We start from the raw sequence: 19,462 nt of genomic DNA on the forward strand, positions 1-19,462 counted from the left end.
TACAGAGACAGGTTTTAACCATGTCATGCATTTTTCGAAACGAGCGAACCGAAAATATATTTTCCAGCTTTGATAAGTTTTCATTTCCAGCTCCTGGATTAAGCTGCTGAAAACAAGAGGTGCCGATTTAGGTTTTACCGGCGCCGTGCAATGTTGAAATTAACATAGCGTCGATTACTTTTCAGTATAGTAGCGCCAATAACTGATAGGACCCAATTTGTATCAGTAAATAATAGCAATTCGACTACTCTTCCAATTACTTGCGGTGTCCCACAGGGTAGCCTACTAGGCCCACTTCTTTTTATTACTTATTTATATTAAAAATACATCAAATTTACTTTCATTTATACTTTTTGCTGACGACTCCAATATTTTCTTTTCCCATGATGATATTAACCAACTCGTTAGAATCGTAAATTTTGAACTAACAAATGTTACAGATTGGATCAAGGCCAACAAACTTTCGCTTAATCACCAGAAGACAAACTACATGCTTTTCAGTAATAAAATCAATACTCTACCTGACAGTATTTTCTTTGATAATTTCGTTCTTAATAATGTTTCCACTACCAGATTCTTGGGTGTCCTTATTGACGACAAATTATCCTGGAAGCCTCATATCGATAGTATATGTAAAACAATTTCTAGAAACATTGGAATTATTAATAAACTCAAACATTTTCTCCCTTCCCGCACTTTGTTAACATTATATTACACCCTTATTCTACCAAATATTAATTATGGAATTATTGCCTGGGGATGTGCAATACAAACACAACTAAATAGAATATTACTTCTCCAGAAAAAAGCTCTAAGAATAATTTTTCAAACACACTTTAGATCACATACTGATATCTTATTTTTTGAAAATAACATTCTTAAAGTAAGTGACATTTATCTTTTCGAACTTAGTCAATTTAAGTTCAAATTAAGCAATGACGACCTTCCCGCCATTTTCTCTAATATGTTCCGTAAAATCACATTCGTACACTGCTACCCAACAAGGCAACGACAACATTATCATCTCCCTTTAACAAGAACTTTATTTGCAAAGAATTCATTTGTCTTCTCTGGGCCTGCCTACTGGAACTCTCTGCCTCAAGATTTCAAAGAATCCCCCAATGTAAATATTTTTAAACGCAAACTGAAAAAATGTTAATTCTGCAATACTCGTCGCAAACAGGTCAAGCTGAATAACTAATTTAATTATACTCGACTTTTGTGTATATGCGTATTATATGCGCTCATATTATATACATAGTCATGTATATTATTCGTTTAATTATTTTCTTCTTAAAATTGCAATTAGCCAAAGTACCTGCTCCTGCATGCTGCCCGGCTTCTTCTTTCTTTCTACTTAGTGTACTGCACTCCTCTGTCCCTCCTGTCTCCCCCCTCACCCCCTCTCTTATAATATTGTAAAACGTAATTTTTTCTCACACGATCCATCAGTTACGTTTTTGTCAAGTGCACAAAAATTGTTTGTATTTATTTTTAAACAAAATTATTATTAAGACCCAATATTTATTTGTTGTAATTTTGTAATGTAACTAAGATAGGGGCTTGTCTCTTGTACAAGCTTTGTTTTTTTTCGGCAAGTCCCTCCGTTTTACTTATAAATACAAATGTCATTTGAGATATCTTTATTTACTGAATTGTGTTCCTTAAATCTATGATTATGTTATATACAGTATATTATATTTTGTCTTGTAGTATTTTCGACCTTGTTATGTTATGTTTATCATATTATGTACAATTGTGAAACGGAAATAAATAAATCAAATCAAATCAAATCAAGTATTCCCCGGCGCTAGTATATTATTAAAATCAAGAGGCTATGAAAAGTTTTCATCGCCACCGCTTGAGATGCAGGCATGCAGGGACGATTTTTCTTGACCGGCGCCGACTTTGATTTAGGTTGCGTTTGTTATTCTTGATCGGCACCAACACAGGCAGCGACGATTACCAGAAAAAAGAACAACGAGAATAGATAAGAAAGATCCCATTCTGCTTTTTAGGGGGCGCCCCCTCTGGATCCATCTCTGCTTTTTATTCGACATTTCTCCTCCTTTCATATTTCTTCGTCTTCTGTTTTCACCTCTCCCCTCCCCCTTTTTTTTAAATTTCCGTTTGCCCTTCCCGTTTTGACCACCAATAGGGGAGTTGACTTGGCCCCCATGTTGGACCCGCATACGCATATGTTTTCTCTCAGTGGCGTAACTACGGGGGGGGGGGGGGGGGCACGTGCCCCCAATCGGCTGGCCTACCCCCCCAAAAAAAAAAAAAAAAAAAAAACAGGGGAAAGGAGAAAACAGGGAGAAAGGAAGAGAAGCGTAGTGGGAAGAAGAAATTATTGCACATTATAATATGTTATATTACATAAGATTTTTTTTTCATAACTTTTACGAAACATAATTTGCTCAGGGCCTATGTGTTCATCGTTTTCTGGTGTTCGCATGGTATGGTCTGTTTAACGAGATATATAATCCTGTTGTACTAAAACATCCCATTTTCTAGTCAATATACACCAAATATATTTCCTCGCACTTATTATTGAATAATGTACAGTGACATATGCTACTATAGCTTCGTGTTCATGACTACTCAAAGTGATTGCCCCCTTTTCAGAGCTTACGTTCGCATTAGTGACTTGTTGAGATATGTCTGCTCTTCATGAATTCCTAAAATCAGCCCTTAAAATAACCCTTTTTCTGATCTGAATATCAAAAATTTTCAGCTCGCGCTTCGCGCTTGCATTATTTGATCAGTGAGATACATATCCGTTTAATGGCACAGTCCTTAAAATGTCTCTATTATGTCAGTATACCTTTGCGCGCACATTCAGTTTTTTTCTGGTGCCCGCCCATGCCGTGACGCCACTGTTTTTCCTTATCCTTTATGTACATTCATTTTAGCCCCTGACTAAGATATTATGAATTCATGATGACACAAACATTTATTGTAAATAAGTACAGAGATTAGTTTATAAACTTAAATCAGAGTTAGAGAAGTATTGCACCTGTTTTCTGTTTAGAAATTGTTGTACTGACTAGCGTTCATGAGGGTGGAGCAGGCGCAAATAGTTACACTTGATCCTGACAGATTTGAGAAATTACGAATAAAAGAGGAGAAAACGGAAAAATCACAAAAGAGTACTCTTAGAGTACCGTTTCATAGAGATTTACAGTTATGGTACCGGCCAGGTAACTTTCATTTATGTCAAATAGCATGGAATTCTTGATTTTGATTGGCTACTGAGCCCTGTTATCACATTGACAAATGTGAGTAAATCCTTAAAGCCTAGCCCATCACCAAGAGCGATCGACAGAAGACAAGACTATCAGTAAGCCTAAAAGTTTCTATTCTACGTGCTTGTTTTAAATACTGATAAAAAGGAAATTTTACATGTCTATCAATGTTTGTTTCTTATCTGTTGAATTCGATTATGAAAATAAATGAAATGAAGCGAAGCTTTAAAATATTGCAATTGTCCCATCTCACATTCAAAATTGACCAACCTGCACTTTAAGTATTATTAGGTAAAAGTGCTCCATAAGCAGATAAGGGTAATTATGTGTCCAACCAACATTAGGCATTTCTTTTGGGCATTTTTATTTATCCATTGTGATAAAAAATTTACCCATTCTAAAGTAATTGCTGCTTATTTTTTAACCTTACAGTTACAGGACAATATGCTTCCCGAGTTGGGTAAAATACTGCCCAAAATTGGTTGGACACATAATAACCCTCGTGGTGGTAAAAATTTTACCCAATATTTTTTACAGTGTGTCAGTGTTAAACTTATGCTTGTTTGATTTTTCTCTTTTCATTTGAAACATTTTTTTTCTTCATGATAACTTAACCTTTCATCGGGTATGATTATCAAGAAATTTAATGGCTTGATATAATGTCACATAAAATTTAACAAATACATTTGGCTGATGAAAAGTCATGTCTAAGAAATCATGTTCACAAATTTTAATTCAATTTATTTCAATTCAATTCAATTCCTTTATTTCTATATTCAAATCGAACAATATAAAAAGGATGATAATTAAGAGTTGATTAAAAAATGACAAAAATACAAAAAATAACAATATCAAAAGTTACAAAAATTACAAAGAACAACGAAAGAAAAAAAACATATATGTAATCTGAATATGGAAGAATTGCCAAAAGCCAAAGACGCCTATCAAGGGCAATCCCAGAATAATATTAAAACATACATTGTATAATATGAGAGACAGATAGTGCGAGACAGTCAGACAAGCAGAGAGTTATGAGTGGGGAATTGGGAAGAAAAGAGAGAGATAGGAATAAGATGAGAATAGAAAATTGGTATGGAAAGATCAGAATAGGAAGAATAAGGGGAAAAATGCTAAGTATATTAATAATCTACACGCAGTATATAAGCCTTGTATTTACGTTTGAATGCCCACAATGAAGGACATAATTTAAGTTCATCTGGAATATTATTCCAGCATTTAGATCCAATGAAAACAATAGTAGTGTTTTTTTTACTTTATGGCTGATAAATACTAAAATCATATGACATAATAAAAATTAATTCCAATTAAACTGAAAAACTCAAGGGTGCCCTGTTTGAAAGCACATATGGACATGCTGTCCAAGATGTAGGTACGATCTTCATAAATAAGCTCCTAAAGTTACCCAAAATAACTTTATTTATTATAATTTTTTTTTCTAAACATTTAACCATGTTTAGCCCTTTGTGCTCTTTTTTCAGATCTTGCCCCCCGAGAAAAATGAACAAAAAATAACAAGCAACCATTCAGCGCATTTTTTCTGTTTTTTTTTTACACACTCGGTACTTACGAGTTGCGAGAAAGCGATGAGAGGGGTGAAACTATTGAGGAAGAGGCGGAGGAAGGGTCAAGAAGTTGGCAGATTTCAATTTTTATTAATCATTTAACGATACCACACACAGATCGAAAATCTTAGCAACAACGCAAACAAAATGGCCAGACGTCGACTGTAAATTTATTATATATTTTGGTTTCAAACGTTAAAATCTGGGTAAGAATCGTTTATTCATACGCATTTATTGTAAATGGTATTTATAATTCACTTAACAATTGAATGAAATTCATGAAAATTTGTGGAATATGCGAGAAAGAGTGCAATAGAGAGATGATCCGATCGTCGACGTCGGTTCACAAATACTTACCTAGTGAGTTAGGCAACGGTAAAGGCCCGTTTACACCGCATCCGGCACGGCGACCGTGCACGGCACCACGGCAATCCGGCACGGCAAAAAAAATCGATCCCCACTAAATCCTATGAAACTGTTTCCACTTCAACGGTGCCGTGCCGTATTGTACAACACGGCGTAATTTGCCGGATTTGCAGATCGATCAGCAAGCCATTTTCAGAGCACGGCACACGGTTTTTTCACTTCTGGCCAATCACAGTCCAGATAAATTACGTCATTGCCCACATATTTTCTGATCAAGCGACAAATCGCCTGCGGTGATAGTCTATGGGAGTTTACGTGTTAAATGCAAAATCGCACATACACGTAGGTCTACGTGTATTACCTGCTGAAGAGAGGTGACTGAAGGAGGACTTGATCTTGCAATTCTTGGTCTGGTAAGCAACTAATTAAGAACAAGTGTCATTTCGCATACTGTAGAACCGAGCCCCAGAAAGTAGAGCACAAGAAAATAAGGCCAAATAATATAAGGCCGGCCTGGGATAGGGCCTAACGTTATGATCTAACGAAGATCTAACGTAAGTTAGCTTAGCCTAGGCTTAGGCTTAGACTCGGTCTAACTCTAAGTTCTAACAAGATATAGGCTCCTATCTAATTTAGATAAGCTAGATGTTTATCCTAGCCTAAGTTACATCTAGATCTAACGTTATAGACCTAATGTTAGACTCGATAATCAATTAGACTGGCCTAACGTAATTAGGCCGGCCCTAGGCCTACTAGGCCTACTAAGTACTATCTAGGCCTAGTAGGCTACTAAAATAAAAAAAGTTAGGACTTGGGCCCTAAAGATAAATGAAAGTAGTTGCAGGAAACACTGATTTCACGAGAAAGTGTGTAAAACCGAGCTTAATTGTCACTATATAATCGAGGATCTAGATCTGGTACAGTTACATGAACTGAACTTTGTGAAATCTTGAAATCTACGCTGAAAAATGTTCATACTGAAGATCACCAACACAGATAAGCGCACGTGGGACAGTGTACTATTAAAAATTATTGCTTTGAATGTCGGCCCGACGCTTGACCCAAATCCCGTGCTTATTTGCTAATTTCTCAGCAATTACACAATTTCTTCCGGAATCCTTTGGCACATATTTTTTTATTTATACAAACAGACACTTTGGTGGTCATTTCATTGGATTATGTAAACTGTACGAACTCATTTTGAAATCGTTACCACAACTGGCATTTATCTTTAACTTAAGTTAAGTTAGACTTAGTAGAGTCTAACTAACAGTAACAGTAACATTAGGCCTAACGTTACTAAGTTATAGTTAGATCTAACGTTAGGTAGACCTATAACTAACGTTATCAAAAGTTAGACCTGTTGTTGGTCTAACGTTAGGCCTCAGTAGTCTAGAGTCTACACATAGGTCTAACGTTAGTAACACTAGTTTATGTAAGTTAGACCTCTGAACGAATATGATGAATTCCGGGATGAATTATTTATATTAAGATATAGACTAGCCTAGCCTAGTAGTAGTACTTTAGTTTTAGTAGTAGGGTCTATAATAGATGAGAGCTAGGCACTGAGTCGTTTTGTCAGCAGCAAGAGTGGCAGATAGGAGGGTGGCAAGGAATTAATAAGAGGGGATCTGGAGTGGTGAAACTTGGGTAGCCTGAACTGAAAGAAGTTAGACCGATTGCTCAGTTTGACCATATTTTTGTGGGACCCTCTGGTCGATCTGTTCTAGATCGAAACAAATGGTGGAAGGCTAAGGAGTAAGGCTAACTTAGTTATTTCCCACAAACTCTCTGGCAAAGACTAGGCCTACGAATAAATAATGTAAAAACCTAGACTCTAAGTCTAAATCCTCCCCATATGACGTCATACTTAGGCTTAGCTAATTAACGTTAGACATTGTTTTCATTGAAATATAGAGTCTAGGCCTAGTAACTAAATTTAGGCTACTATAATTTTGGAGAGAACTTGCATTAAAAAAAGTTATTGTTTCTAGTTTGTCAAAAATTGTCAGTCTGTTATTATGTAAAGGATTTTAAAATGAGCGCACTTTCCTTTATCCAGGGGCAGCTCAATCGTGGGGCGATGGGAAGGGGTTTGGGTTGGCACTGGTTTGCCCGAAATAGAAATCCCCCAGAATAAAAGTGATCCCTTTTCAATATGAAATATGTCCTTTGTGTGCTGGCATAACTTTTAAATCTGCACATTTCTGTTCCAAAAATTGATTGCTTTATTTGTGTAATTTCATTCTTTTTTCATTGGTTTATTTCTTATTTGGTTTTTTTTTTTTTTTTTTGGGGGGGGGGGGCTGAAGTGATTGGGTACGTATACTATACAGAGAAGACATAATTTGCTGACATTTTATTCAACAAACATTTCATCCCTAAAAAAACATTATATGGCTTAGCTTATAGGCTCTCATGGAGGCAAAAAATTGTGCCTCTATCTTTTTTTTTCTTAACATGACCCTATGTTTACATGTACTTTTCAAATGATAAAAAATTATTATTTCAAGCTCTTGAAGGAATTTCTAGACGATCACTTTTCTCTACAACTAAGCAAAATCATTTCAATTAGGAGAATTTCTATTTGTGCATTATAAAAATTGGACCCTGATCAGCAAGCCTGCCAGTTACAATGTAAATGTAAGAAATTGCTGATTGGGCACTGGCCTTTCACTAATCGCTTTTGCAATTCTTTAAACCTTTATTATTATTTGCTAACAAAATTTATATGGAATGTGTTGCATGACAGATAACCAACATGGAGGAAGCCCTTATCCTAGAAGTGTAGGAAAATCCATTCCTGTATGACAAGAGATTGGAGCTGTTCAAGGATACAGAAGTAAAAAAATGATGTATGACATGACATTGGGCGTCAGCTTGTAATCTCAGGTTGGTATAATTTTACGTCATATTAATTTTTTTCAAACTTCACGATTTTTTCACTATCAATTTGAAGAAAAATATTGAACAATGTAAAAGAGTTATATTTGTATGTGGATGTTTGAAAGCAAATCAAGTTCACAATCTAACAACTGTAGCTAACTTCTGGTTGTTGTAATTCAATGAATACCAATGGTAAGTTTTGGTCATTGTGGCCATTTTTGAAATTGTTTGCACATGTGTAAAATAGTCTGGTGTTTAAAAAAAATAACAAATTAAATGAGACACAAGAGCAAGGGTATGTTAATGCAGAAAGAGACCTTGCTTTGTGATGTGGACCAAAAAATATATACCAACCCCTCCTCACAAATACGTAATATAAATATCACGTCACTTTTACAAGCAAAAAAAAAATGGAGGCAAAATTCTTTACTATCAAAAGCATGTTGTCCAATTTCACATTGAAATATTTCGGGGGGGGGGTGGGTAGGGCTTGAAATGAGTCATAAACAGAAATGAAAATTTTCAGAGGTTATAGGAATTAGATTTCGTGTTGTTTTTCATTATTTTAAGGTGACGTAGCGAGTTGAGGGACAACTTCCTAAAAAACGACAGAAATCGAGAGGAAGAGTGGTGACGGAGCTCCCTCAAATGCAGCACGTAAATACAAGTACAGTGAGGCAATGGAATTCCTACTTCCCCACATACATAATCGAGAGTAAGATATTCAATATTTTGTTTTCTTATCCCAGGGAAGAGAGAATATGTGTATATCAATTTGAATTCATGCAAAGAAATGTATTTTATAAATATGAATTCTGATATTGTGCTTCACTTAACCCAGGTTTAGTTTCTGGGTTCTGACAGGAAACGGTCGGGCAACAGCTATGGTATTAATTTGCACTTTGTGCACTCTGCAGGGTGGATATGAGCGCTCTCATACAAACTATACAAATCATTTTGAATTATACATTGATGATTGTCTCATTCTCTCATGTTTACATTAACCCGTTTCCTGTAATTATACATCCACATTTTCATTCAATATGATTTATCATATTTGTACTTGACTACCTGTGTAAAATAGTACAGGTTAATGGGTGTTGCATTTCCTTGAAGTGAGAGCCATTTGCCTTCAGAAAATTACCCTTAAAAAAATATAATATAATAAAATAAAACTAAAGATGTTTCGAATATTAATGAAGTAAAGAACAGACAAACTGTATCGACTTGGTACATGAGAGTCGATTTTTTTAGTATTCATTATTATGAGTAAAACATATGAAATAAATTTGAACATATGATTTTTCTGTCAGCAGAACAAGTTCAATCTTGGATCCTGTGTTTGATGTGGACACACCAGGAGAAGCCTGTACCAAGCAGGAAGAAACTGAGCAGGAGAATGGTGGGTGACATCTGTCCACAACGTGGGTCAGTCTTCCTCGTCATCATCCTCAGGCACGTCTATGGCGCGCCATTTGTTTCATAAAGGCGATAAACTCAGTTTATCGCCGAAAAACCTAGTTTATCAATCGAAAAACCTAGTTTTTCAATTGAAAAACTAAGTTTTTCGCCGATAAACTTAGTTTTTCGCCGATAAACTAAGTTTATCACTTGAAAAACTAAGATTATCAAGAAAAACTAAGTTTATCGCCGAAAAACTTAGTTTTTCGATTGAAAAACTAGGTTTTTCTTGATAAACTTAGTTTTTCAATTGAAAAACTAAGTTTATCGTCGAAAAACTAAGTTTTTCACTGATAAACTAAGTTTTTCAATGAAAAACTAGGTTTTTCAATGAAAAACTAGGTTTTTCAATGAAAAACTAGGTTTTTCAAGTGAAAAACTTAGTTTTTCTCGATAAACTTAGTTTTTCAAGCGATAAACTCAGTTTTTCATTTGATAAACAGAGTTATTTGATAAACTAAGTTTTTCAAGTGATAAACTAAGTTTTTCGAATTGAAAAACCTAGTTTATCGAATTGAAAAACCTAGTTTATCGAAATTGAAAAACCTAGTTTATCACTTGAAAAACCTAGTTTATCGCCGATAAACTAAGTTTTTCAAATCTGATAAACTAGGTTTTTCAATTTCGATAAACTAGGTTTTTCAATTCGATAAACTAGGTTTATCGCCTTTATGGGACAAATGGCGTTCCATAAGGACGCCATTTGTCCCATAAAGGCGATAAACTCAGTTTATCGCCGAAAAACCTAGTTTATCGAAATTGAAAAACTAGGTTTTTCGATTCGATAAACTAGGTTTTTCGATTTGAAAAACTAGGTTTTTCAAGTGATAAACTAGGTTTTTCAATTTCGATAAACTAGGTTTTTCGATTCGAAAAACTAGGTTTTTCGATTCGATAAACTAGGTTTTTCGATTCGATAAACTAAGTTTTTCGATTCGATAAACTAGGTTTTTCAATTTCGATAATCAGGGTTATTTACTGTAAGCCAGTAGTGGGCGCCATTCGACCCTGGACATGGAGAATATTGGAAGGCTCTAAGTTTGATTTTGAGTTTTTCCCCCCTTTTTACCGGACCGGAGAACAAGATATGATTCTGTATATTTAATAGAAAAGATTATGAGCAAGATTCAAGAAATTAGCCAGCGACCTTATTTGTTGAGGGATAGGAATCCTAACGTTAACCAAATCTTCGTCGGTGACTCGAGCCGGTGCAATGAACAATGTGAGTGGGTCATACGGTACCAGCGCCTGAGCAGAGCAGCCCGGGGCGTCGTCGGGCGAAAGTTCGGTCGAAAACGTTGCTACAGCTACTGTCGGTGAGCCGAAACAGCCAAGCCGGAGTCCGCAGAATTGGTAAAGCCTATGGATAAGATTATAGAAAAACTAGACCTACGGTACTGAATACTAAATATCACTACCATGAGAAAGGGTATGGCCATGGATGAATTTCGTTAGTCATTGACTGCAAGGGCAATGCTCGCCAAAAAAAGCTTAAGTTAAGACAGATCTGACACAAATAATTCTGGATCTATAACTTAGAGTTTCACGATAGAAAAATGAGCTTGCTCATATATGGCGTTGAGAAAAAAAAGATGAGAAAGTGCTACAGCTAGGTGGTGAGAAATGCGATTCAAGAGTTGGGTTTCTCAAAGCATTGACCTGTCAAAGGAAGAGTCAGAGACAGAGAAAATGTTCAAATACTAATGCCCACACGGCCACAGGTTGCCAAGCCCAAGAAGATCTACATGTACACATGGTCATGGAAGTGAGCAGAATGTCGGCCGTGGTCACGACCCAATCATAATGCATTTTGGGGCCATGATGGATTGAGATCGTGTTTTGACCTCATAGTCATATCAGCAAAAAAGCATGTTTACATTCAACGACCCGTGATTGTGAAGGCCAGACAGCCCCTCGTCATAGCGTCCATTTTGTTACGGATCTGCCAGCATCGCTCAAAAAGCGCTTCTTGTTCGAGCAACAGGTATATCGTTTGAGGAAAAGTGAGAACAAATCTACGAGCATCAGGCTTATTGGTACAAATCTCCAGCTACATAGTACATGTAGAGTACAAAGAGAAGGGATCATCTTCACCATGGCATGCAGTGATTAATTGAGATAATTGGTCGATATTATCAGAATAATTCCATAACAAAGGATTACGAGAAAGTTTGACAGTGAAGTCTGCGATTCTCAAATTATTTATTATTTCACTCGTGTTCCTGTGATGAGAAAGAAAAGGAATCCACTTATTCATCTACAAAGTTATTTTACAAGAATAATCATCAAAATCATCAATACATTGTGTTTATCAATAGGAGTGTGCTATAAATGGGTGATTTTTGGTTTTACTGTGCCAACAGTTTTTGTCTCGCCTGCATATAAAACGAGACTATAGGCGCCGTTTTCCGATGGCGTCGGCGTCAACATCAAATCTTAACCCAAGGTTAAGTTTTTGAAATGACATAACTTCAAAAAGTATATGGACCTAGTTCATGAAACTTGGACATAAGGTTAATCAAGTATTACTGAACATCCTGCCTGAGTATCAGGTCACATGACCAAGGTCAAAGGTCATTTAGGGTCAATGAACTTTGGCAGGTTGGGGATATTTGTTGAATTACCATCATAACTTTGAAAATTTATGGATCTACAATGTAGTTCATGAAACTTGGGCATTAGGTTAATCAAGTACCACCAAATATCCTGTGCGAGTTTCAGGTCACATGAACATGGTCAAAGGTCATTTAAGGCCAATGAACTTTGGCCGTGTTGGGGGGTATTTGTTGAATTACCATCCTAGCTCTGAAAGTTTATGGATCTAGTTCATAAAACTTGGGATATAAGAGTAATCAAGTATTACTGAACATCCCCTGTGAGTTTCAGGACACAAAACTAAGGTCAAAAGTCAGTTTAAGGTCAATAAACTTAGGCCATGTTGGGGTAATTGTTGAATTGCCATCATTACTTTGAAAGCTTATGGATAGAGTGAATGAAATGTGGACATGGGTGTAGTTGACAAGTTTTATTCACCGTCCAAATGTCATTTATAGTCAATGAACGTGGTATAATGTCATTATATGAATGGTGTTTTTGTGAATGATTATTTTATAGTAGTTTTCAAAGTTAGCACTGCTGCTATATTAAATCGCGTAATGCAGGCTAGACTGCCAGAAGCACTCCACTTGTTTCGTATTCCTTTAACCTTATCTCAACATGAAATGACAATATTATTTGTCTCTGGTCACGGTGGTCCGAGAAAAAAGTGTGCCGGGCCCAAATCTAAAGTGGCCGCCAAAATCCCCCCAAATCACAGTTTTGGCCACAACTTCTTTCTTGGTGGTCATTTTATCTGGTTTTGGTGTCTATTCATGTTTTTTTGGGGGGCAGGCAATTTGTTTTTCCTAAAATTAGTTCTTTTAAACCATTATTTGTAAAGTTAAGAGGTGATTTAACTTAAATTTGCAAATTTTTTGACCCTTTTTTAAGCAAAATTAGGTTCCATCGTCTTGTGGTTCTTGGATATTAGATGACACCAGTTGACCAGTAGTAAGCAGCTTCATATAGCTATATTGCTTTTATTCCTCTAAATTGAGTTTAAGACGGATATTTGCGAAATACATCTTATCAAATAAGAAAATGTAATTTACGGTATCCATAGGGGTGGCACGGTGTACAATATATGGTACATACTGTACACTGCATACATATCCATGCATTGACCACCATGGCATACAACTAGGACTTTATATATATACCAGTGGCATGCATGTAGTAGTGAGCTTCTGATGTTTAGAATTAGATTGTGACTTGTGAATTTGATTGCTTGTTAGCTGATGAACATGATGTAACCCGATGATGAACATAAATTGCATGTAAACATCATGTAGTGTACGTACATACATGTACATCATATTTTCAGCCACATCTTCATTTGGCAGCTTGTTTTTACCTGGTATTCTAATCCTATATTATGGAGTCAGGTATACCACATGTGGTAATGCTGGTCAATGGCTTTCAGGATTCCATGCAAGTTACCATTGGATGGCAAAGTTACCATAATCAGAAAGCCAGTGTAAGTGCCATAATAGGGGGGGGGGTGACTTTAATCCATTGTTAAAGATATTTTCCTCCCCCCCCCCCCCCTGAATGAGCATAATTGACAAAATATGTCTTCAATCTGAGACAAAACATACAGTATCTTCAATTTCTCAATAAATCATTTAGTATCACACTATAGTTTATATACAGACCTTGTCATGATGGTCAATGCATGAATATACATGAATGCAGTGTAGTATGTACAATACAATGTATACTGTATAGCCCCTATGGATAATACAATTTTTTTTTTCAATAATATATTTTTCGCAAATATCCGTAAAAACCAAAGTAGAAGAATAAGAGCAAATAGCTATTTGAAATTATTTGCTATTATGGAACTGGTATCGTCCAATATCCAAGAACCACAAGAAACCTAATTTGGGGCTGAAAAGGGTATTGTATGTGTAAATGTAGGTAAAATCACCTTTTAACTCCAAAATTAATGGTTTTTAAGTAATCATTTCAGGTTAAACAAATTGCCTGCTCCCCCCCCCAAAAAAAACCCAACATATTATATGTGGGCAAAACTTTGATGGGGGGGGGGGGGGGGTTGGCAGCCATTTTGGATTTTGGCCTGGCACACTTTTTTCTCGGACCCGAGGCAAAAAATATTTGTCATTTCATGTTGAGATACATTACAAGGAATAGATCAAAACTGTTGCCATATTAAAATGTCAAAAAAAGTATTTTTGATCCATGTATAGCCCACTCCTATGATCAAAGGGGTTTTGCTACTGAAGATTTTAAAGGCAAAGTTTTAAATGTTAAAGGAAACTTAGATGATGAAAAATTGTCTGAGATTTTCTTATTTTTATGTCACGACCTGTCCTTTGGTAAATAGGAATTGTGTTGATATCTCAACATGTCTCTCTTTCGTTTAAGTTGAAACTGATAACTGACAATTTATATTTCATACATATTATTTAATTTTTGGTTTCTTACAAGAAACAAAAAATAAGGTATTGTTTTATGACTTTCATATGAAAGATCTGCCATTATCATAATATTACTACACATGTATTTGTTATTTACACGACTGTTTCCAAGTTGTTGGGGCTCCTGGCTGGTTCCATTATCAATTGGCCTCATGAAGATGAAAGTGGTTAGGGTATTTGAATGAAAATACATATAAATCAAGGATTTTGACAGGATACACTTTTCCAATAATTTTATGGTGCATATTATTTATGTAGACATATGGTGCTATTCATTAAGCGGCTTAAACATGTACCATCGTTATCCTTGAGAAATTATGTTCAATGGAAAACAAATATTTCTCTTTTTTGCTTTTGTTATTGTTTCTGTGTTTCTCAGAGTAGTCAGGATAGTGATGTATGTCTTAAACAAATCCCCGAAGGATTGATGAAAAAAAAGCTGTACTTTACAATACATTTTTGTTTGTAAAAGCATCATCCTTTTTGTAAGAACTCATACATCTGGTGTAAGGAAACATTAAGAGCTATAGCTTGATGTATGTAGCCACTTCTTCAATTATTTTGTTTGTGTTTATACTTTGATAATAACTAATCTATTCCAAGTCCATTGTGAATTGAACATCTTGGCCTATAGGGTATTATAGAGCTCAATACTGCCCTGGTTACTGTACATGATTGTATATTGTCTTTGTAGACGTTTTTTGATAAATACTAGGAAAAGCTATTAGGAGACTAGGAGTGGTTTTTTCTTTTGTTTTTGTTGTAAAGTTGTACTTTGTTATGTTTTCTTTCACAATTCATTGAATGCGAAGTTTTTGATGGAAAGTATGTGATTGGTCAGGATCAACACTTCAAGAAAAAATCTATAGGTTTTTATTATCTATTGAGATACATGTTGGGTTCGTTTTATAACCATTGATTTGTAAAGATGTTCAGACAGAACTTAGAAAGTTTACAGAGAATTCATTTTAAAACCACTCCATGCTTTATTATCATTATTGTGTTTTTTTTTTCAGAGTGTGACTTGTTACTTATGGCAATGTTGTTTTTGTAAAACAAAAGAACAATTTGTTCTCTCATTTAAGTATTTTTTAAAGGAACAAAGCTAAAATAGAAGCTTGATATTATTTATCTTTTCTGTATAATGACTCATTGCATTAATTTACACCTGGCATAAGAAGTAAATTTGAGATAATTTTGTCTCCACAGTGTCTTTTTTAATTCTCTATCTCTATCCTTAACTTGAGTTTTTTTAATACTGCCATGTATGCTTGTAGTGGCAATGTATATGTAGCTTCTAGTAAAACCTTTCAACATGTAACTTTTTGTGACTGAAAGTGATTTTTGTCTCACCTGCGAAGCATAGTGAGACCTTATGCGCCGCTTTTCCGACGGCGTCAACACCAAATCTTAACCGAAGTTTAAGTTTTTTAAATGACAGTATAACGTAGAAAGTATAAGGACCTAGTTCATTAAACTTTGCCATAAAGTTAATCAAGTATTGCTGAACATCCTGCTTGAATTTTGAGTCACATGACCAAGGTCAAAGGTCATTTAGGGTCAATAAACTTTGGCCAAATTGGGGGTATTTGTTGAATTACCATCATAACTTTAAAAGTTTATGGATCTGATTCATGAAACTTGGACATAAGAGTAATCTTGTGCCACTACACATCCTGTGTGAATTTCAGGTCACATGATCAAGGTCAAAGGTCATTTAAGGTCAATGAACTTTGGCCAAATTGGGGTATTTGTTGAATTACCATCATAACTTTGAATGTTTATTGGTCTGGTTCATAAAACTTGGACATAAGAGTAATCAAGTATCACTGAACATCCTGTGCGAATTTCAGGTCACATGACCAAGTTCAAAGGTCAATGAACTAAGGCCATAATCTATTGAATTACCATAATAACTTCGAAAGTTTTTGGATCTGATTCAAGAAACTTGGACATAAGAGTAATCATGTACCACTACACATCCTGTGCGAATTTCACGTCACATGACCAAAGTCAAAGGTCATTTAGGGTCAATAAACTTTGGCCAAATTTGGGGTATTGTTGAATTACCATCATAACTTTGAAAGTTTTTTGGTCTAGTTCATAAAACTTGGACATAAGAGTAATCAAGTATCACTGAACATCCTGTGCAAATTTCAGGTCACATGACCAAGTTCAAAGGTTAATGAACTTAGGCCATAATCTATTGAATTACCATAACTTCTGAAGTTTTTGGATCTGTTTCAAGAAACTTAGACATAAGAGTAATCATGTACCACTACACATCCTGTGCGAATTTCACGTCACATGACCAAAGTCAAAGGTCATTTAGAGTCAATGAACTTTGGCCATATGGGGGTATCTGTTGAATTACCATCATAACTTTGAGAGCTTTATGGATCTGATTCATGAAACTTGGACATACATGTAAGAGTAACCAAATATCACTGAATGTCTTGTGTGAGGTACAGGTCACATGACCTCTCAAAGTTTATAGATATAGTGTATAAAATGTGGATATAGGGGTAATCAAGTATCTCTGACAAGTTTTAGATCACATGATCAAGGTCAAATGTCAATGAACGTAGTATTGTATCATTATACATGAATGGTGTTTTTGTGAATAATTATTTCATAGTATGTTTCAGAGTGTGAATCGTTTGATGCGAGTGAGACTGCCAGAGGCGCTCCACTTGTTTTTTCATGGAATGATTACCAAGATATTGACTGATTATGTTGATTTATTAATAATTTATTGAAAAATATGAATGTTTGATTGATCACATTACACATTGATTATGAGTAGACTTATTGATAAATTGTTTAATAAATGATTGATATGTAAAACTTGATGCACCACTCCCGATTTTCATTATTTATCATTAAATCAACATTGTGCTCTTGACTTTCTTACGCACATGTAATAGCAATCTGTCTGTCAACAGGAGGGGAGGGAGGGGGCTAAATGTTCTCTTAACCCTTATTCCATCAACCTAATTCTCCCACTAAGTGCCATCTCACTCCCTATTATCCCGACCCCCATGAAGATCCACATGATAAAGTTAAAATGCTGCCCAGAAAAGTACAATTTGTGTTCACTCATGCATTGAAGTTCAATTTAATAATTTATGAAATTTACTTGAACAACCAAACTGGTCATGATTGATCATTAATTCATCACAACACCCTTAATTTTTCAGGTTTCAATTAAAGGATTTGCCTCTCAGAACTGGCAGAAATTGTAAGGCTAATTCATGCCCAGCCTTATTTTCATACCCTTTCTTTAAAGAACAAGTCCATCCCAACAAATAGTGGATTGAATAAAAAGAGAAATATCAAACAAGTATAACACTGAAAATTTCATCAAAATCGGATGTAAAAAAAGAAAGTTTTGACATTTTAAATCTTTGCTTAATTTCACAAAACAGTTATGCACATGCTGGTCAGTATGCAAATGAGGAGACTGATGACATAATCCACTCACTATTTCTTTTGTATTTTATTATGTGAAATATGGAATATTCTATTTTTCTCCTCTTTGTCAAGTGAAACAACGATTAATTCCTCCCTGAACATGTAGAATTAGCATTATTTAATACTATATTGTTCAGACATGTTGGTCCTTATTGTCAAATCTATAAAAAAATAAAATATTGTATAATTCAAACAATATAAAACAAAAGAAATAGTGAGGGGCATCATCGGCCGTCTCATTTGAGTTGTGCATAACACTGTGTTGTGAAAAATAAGCAAAACTTTAAAATGTCATAACTTTCTTATTTTACATCCGATTTTGATGAAATCTTCAGCGTTTAGCAAGTTTGATTTTTCTCTATTTACTCAAATCAACATAGTGGGGAGTGCTCGCTAAACACTTATGGGTGTCTTTGAAGGTTGACTTTATTGGCTATCCCCCCCCCCCCCCAAAGTGATATATTTTTTTGTTTGGCAGCCATTTCAAAAGTATATAGTTTTTTTTTGGACGCACTGACTGTACAGGAGCTTCCATCAAATAGATATTACTATTGTATCAATGTCAGGGTCGTATGTAGGGGGTGCAAAAAGGGAAAAGGGGCGCGGATAAAGAAATTGAAAAAAATGAAAAGGTAAAAGAATAACAGTGCTGAAAAGGGATACCTCTTGTTATTACCATGGTAATGTAGTTTCCAACACATTTAGGAAATTAATCTTGCATGTCTTTATGCAGGGATGAATATTCATGCCACTTTTTGATTGATGTTAATCATACTAATTCTCTAAAAATTCCAACAAACAGAAATATTCCTTTTTTAACGCAAATCTTGCTGCCGGTTTGCATTTTGATATTTTACTTTTCATTAATTCTCACAAATAGTTCTGAAATACATTATTCTCTGGTTCTATTGTCAAAGCTTTTCAATACGCGCTGATTTGATAAGGGAGATATAAATCATCTTCATAGATTTCTACTAGTAATCATTGAAATGTCCTTTTTGGGTGAGAATATAATATAAAGTCAAGTCATATAAAATATAATCTCAAGCATGGTAAAAAATAATATGACATATACTTAGTACTACATGTAGTTTCTATGTATGAAATCACAGATGAAATAATCGTGAAGATGATGATCAAGATGTGGTGATGAGGATAATGATGTGGGTGAAGATGATAATTATAGACTGGTGATGGTGATGAGGTGGGTGGTGATGATGAGGATAGTGATAGTAATGGTGTCGATGATGGTGATGATGAAGCCATATGAAACATAAATAATAAGAGAAAGAAAAGAGAGAAGATTTTCAGTATTATGTCAGAATCTATCAAAACGTAAAATTATGTAATAAAAATATAGAAAAGTTTGCTTGCTCACAATTAAAAAAAAAAAATACTGGCACAA

At 35.1% G+C, this 19,462-nt stretch overlaps 1 long non-coding RNA gene across 2 annotated transcripts; it reads left to right on the top strand.

The window, feature by feature from the left end:
* Positions 1 to 5,219: 5,219 nt before the first annotated feature.
* On the top strand, positions 5,220 to 9,536 carry LOC135155623 (uncharacterized). Of its 2 annotated transcripts, none has more exons than XR_010294761.1 (4): positions 5,220 to 5,610; positions 7,950 to 8,089; positions 8,654 to 8,798; positions 9,397 to 9,536. It is a non-coding gene; the product is annotated as an uncharacterized LOC135155623 (long non-coding RNA). The 2 variants fall into 2 exon arrangements; XR_010294763.1 differs by having other exon boundaries at positions 9,400 to 9,536.
* The last annotated feature ends 9,926 nt before the right edge of the window (positions 9,537 to 19,462 follow it).

Source organism: Lytechinus pictus, chromosome 1 (genome assembly GCF_037042905.1).
Source record: "Lytechinus pictus isolate F3 Inbred chromosome 1, Lp3.0, whole genome shotgun sequence".
Lineage (NCBI taxonomy): Eukaryota > Metazoa > Echinodermata > Echinoidea > Temnopleuroida > Toxopneustidae > Lytechinus > Lytechinus pictus.